The sequence below is a fragment of the Desmodus rotundus genome, chromosome 4, assembly GCF_022682495.2.
Source record: "Desmodus rotundus isolate HL8 chromosome 4, HLdesRot8A.1, whole genome shotgun sequence".
NCBI lineage: Eukaryota > Metazoa > Chordata > Mammalia > Chiroptera > Phyllostomidae > Desmodus > Desmodus rotundus.
The window spans coordinates 144004213-144007386 of record NC_071390.1 but is presented as its reverse complement, the minus strand read 5'-3'; the positions used below and the strand labels follow the sequence as shown (position 1 = coordinate 144007386).

Genomic DNA, 3174 nt, shown 5'->3' with positions numbered 1-3174 from the left:
TGCAAGGAGTATGTTGAAGAGAATGTCTTAGAGGGGATTCTCATTAAGCTTTTTCCAACCACACTGTGGAACCGAGTTGTGTGCCAGTCTATGCACTTGTAACCGAGTTCAACTGCACTCCCTACGCGGCAGCATTAACACGTGGTGCATCTTCTTGGAGCGAGACTGTTACTCACACATTGGAATGTTACCTGTGGTTTCCCAGGGTACAGAGTGAAGGTGGGAAGACTTTTACAACAGTGACAGTTGGGTAAATGGTGGTCCCAAGAGTTTACTCTTTAGCAAAAAATTTCTCCTTTTAGGTCATAGATAAATGGAGAGCAGAAACTGGAAGAGGAGTTTCTATCAGAGGGTCTCCTTTTTCATTTTAGGTTATGCTTTTAGGTTAGTGATTTGAAAAATATTATTTCAGCATTGTGTCTTTTCTCTGGTTAGGTACAGAATTCCCTATTTTATAAGTGTTACACATATCTATACTATATACTCTATGTAATAAGAGAAAAAATATTTTCTGACATAATATGCTCTTTGCCCCTTCACCAGACAGGAGAAGGATTCACTAGCATGTCTGTGATTTCCCTCTTGTTTAAATGACCACCTGTGAGACTAGAGCTTAAAACCTAGTAGTGAGGATTAACAGGGGAATGAGCAATTTTATGCTGCTCCTGGTTTTGAATCTAATACTCCCAGTTATGGGGCTAACATGCCTGTTTCCTTTAGTCCCAATCTTTTTTTTTTTTTTTTTTTTGACAGGAGGTAGGATTTATCGGTGGGTGTTAAGGTGGAAGCAGAGTCTTATGAGTGCAGAGCCCACCATTTTTCCAGGGGACCATGATTAAGGATGTACTTGACCCCACAGCCATCTGGGATGAACTGCTTTTCAGCCACCGTGTCTTCAGATTCATCCCCATTAAACTTAATGAAGTCGCACTTCTTTGAGATGTGGATCTTCTGGTGGCCAGGGAACTTGAACTCGGCCATGCATAGGGCCTCAATCACATGATCCTTGTTCTGCTTGGTGCGGATGGACATAATGACTTGGCCAATATGGACCCTGGCCAGTGTGCCCTGGGGCTTTCCAAAGGTACCCTTCATACCTGTCTGGAGCCTGCATCCCCAGCACAGGACAACATCTCACTGATGTGGATGATGTGGAAGGGGTGGAGCCGCACTTGGATGTGAAAGCTATCTTTGCCACAGCTTTTCAACATGTACTTGTTGGCACAAATATGGTCAGTCTCCAGGGCTTCGGAGGAGAGCTGCTCATATTCATCTGACACCGTGTGGCCACAGAGTGGGAACTCGTCCACTTTTGCCTTCCTCCAGCCCAGGTCAAAGATGTGGATCTTGGCATCAGGGACACCTCTGCAGAAGCAAAACTTTGGGAACGGCTTGTTCTTACAATACCAGGAACACCAGGCTAGGCGGTGACCCATGGCGCCACCAGGATCTTCACTGGCACGCTGAAGGAAAAGAGTAGTCCCAGTCTTTTGACCGGTGACCGCCCCCGTTGCTGGAAGCCTGCCTTAGATAGCTGCCAGTGCACTGAGTTTGTGGAGGTGATAAAAGGGCCTCAACTTACGTGAAACCCTCCACACACTGAGGCAGAGGACTGTGCCCTTGGAAGGTGCTTTGTCAGTGGGGTGACAGTCGGAAGGTTCGATACAAATGGAAGTTTATTTGCATTAGAAAAAAGGTCTGGGCTTTCATAAACATCTCTTCATGAAAAGAATTTGCTAGGTATACTAAAAAACAAAAAAAGAAAAAAAGTTCTGAAAAGAACATCTGCTACAACAGCTGTTCCTAAAAGAAGATTAAGGTACAACTGCCACATAAAGAGTGAAAAAGGGAAATATCTTCCCATTTTACTCTAATGGGATTCAAAACCCCTCCCATTTATTACCTAGTAATTCCCCTGGGATTCAGCACATTTCAAGTCCCACAACAAAAATTCACTCTCTTATAAACCAAACATGATCATTCCACCTGCCTTGGAATGTCTCAGAGCTCCAAAAACAATACACATTCCACACATCCCTCAGACTCCACTCGTTGTCCTCTGTTTAAAACTAAAGGGTCACTAAACATGAGCACAAGAACAGCTAAGAGGCAGCAGTCATGCTGTATGTGGCCCTGGTCGGTGTGGGGGTCACTCAGAAGTAGGTGTTTGCCATTTGAGAGGGCCCAAAGGAGACACATTTTTATAAAGATGGCAAAGAATGTAGAAACTCTGCCCCATGAAAATGTACTTGAGACAATCGGAGATATTTAGTTTGCAGAGGAGAAGGCTTGAGGAGACATGGCAGTTGTCTGAGTGTATTTGGAAGGTGTGCAGAATACATGCATTTGTTGTTCTGACATGCAGAACCAGGGGCAGTGAGTGGGCTTATCTCATTTTGATCCATTATTGAAAAAGTATTCTATCTAATTGGTCTTAGGAACAAAATCGGTTGATTCCTAGAAGAGAGAGGGAGCTCCCTGCTGCTAAGAATAACCAAGTAGAAGCAAGTTAAGCATTACTCAGTAATCTGTGGACAGGTTTCTCTTACTGAATGTAGGACCAGCCCAATGGCCTATTTTTACATCCTATCATCCCTGCTTAGTTATAAAGCCTTTCATGTAATTTTAAAACTAAAGCAATAATGTTTTGGGGGTAATTATTTTTAAGACACAGAATAATTTAGCCCCATTGCTTTTTTCTTCATTACTCTCTTTTGTGAAGATGAATGAGAAGCAGATGATGAACAGAAAAAGAGGAGGAAAAGTCCAAGGAAGAGGGGGTAGAGAAGAATCCACAGCTTTCCATTATCTGCCCTTTCCTGGAAATGAGGCTGTATTTGAACGGTCTTATCAAATGTGAACCTCTGCATCACTAGAGTGCATGCTCAGCAAAGACCAACTCATACTTGCAAACAGTCTCCTAAGTCCTCATTGGACATGAATTTTCACTAGCAGCACTGCAATGTTGGTACACAATGATATAGTTCTTGTTTCTATTTGTTCTCTTCACCCTTCAGTATAACTGGGCTCACCCATAACTAGTTAATACACGACATGAAGAAAAATACAGGTTGTCTTTACAAATTAATTTTAAAGAACACACATACCTCCAGTAAGCCTGCCCACCCTCAGCCAAATGAACAAATACCTGCAAAGAGTACTATTGACCCAACC

At 43.0% G+C, this 3174-nt stretch overlaps 1 pseudogene; it reads right to left on the bottom strand.

The window, feature by feature from the left end:
* Positions 1 to 795: 795 nt before the first annotated feature.
* Positions 796 to 1436, bottom strand: LOC112318675 (large ribosomal subunit protein uL16-like; annotated as a pseudogene).
* Positions 1437 to 3174: the final 1738 nt, after the last annotated feature.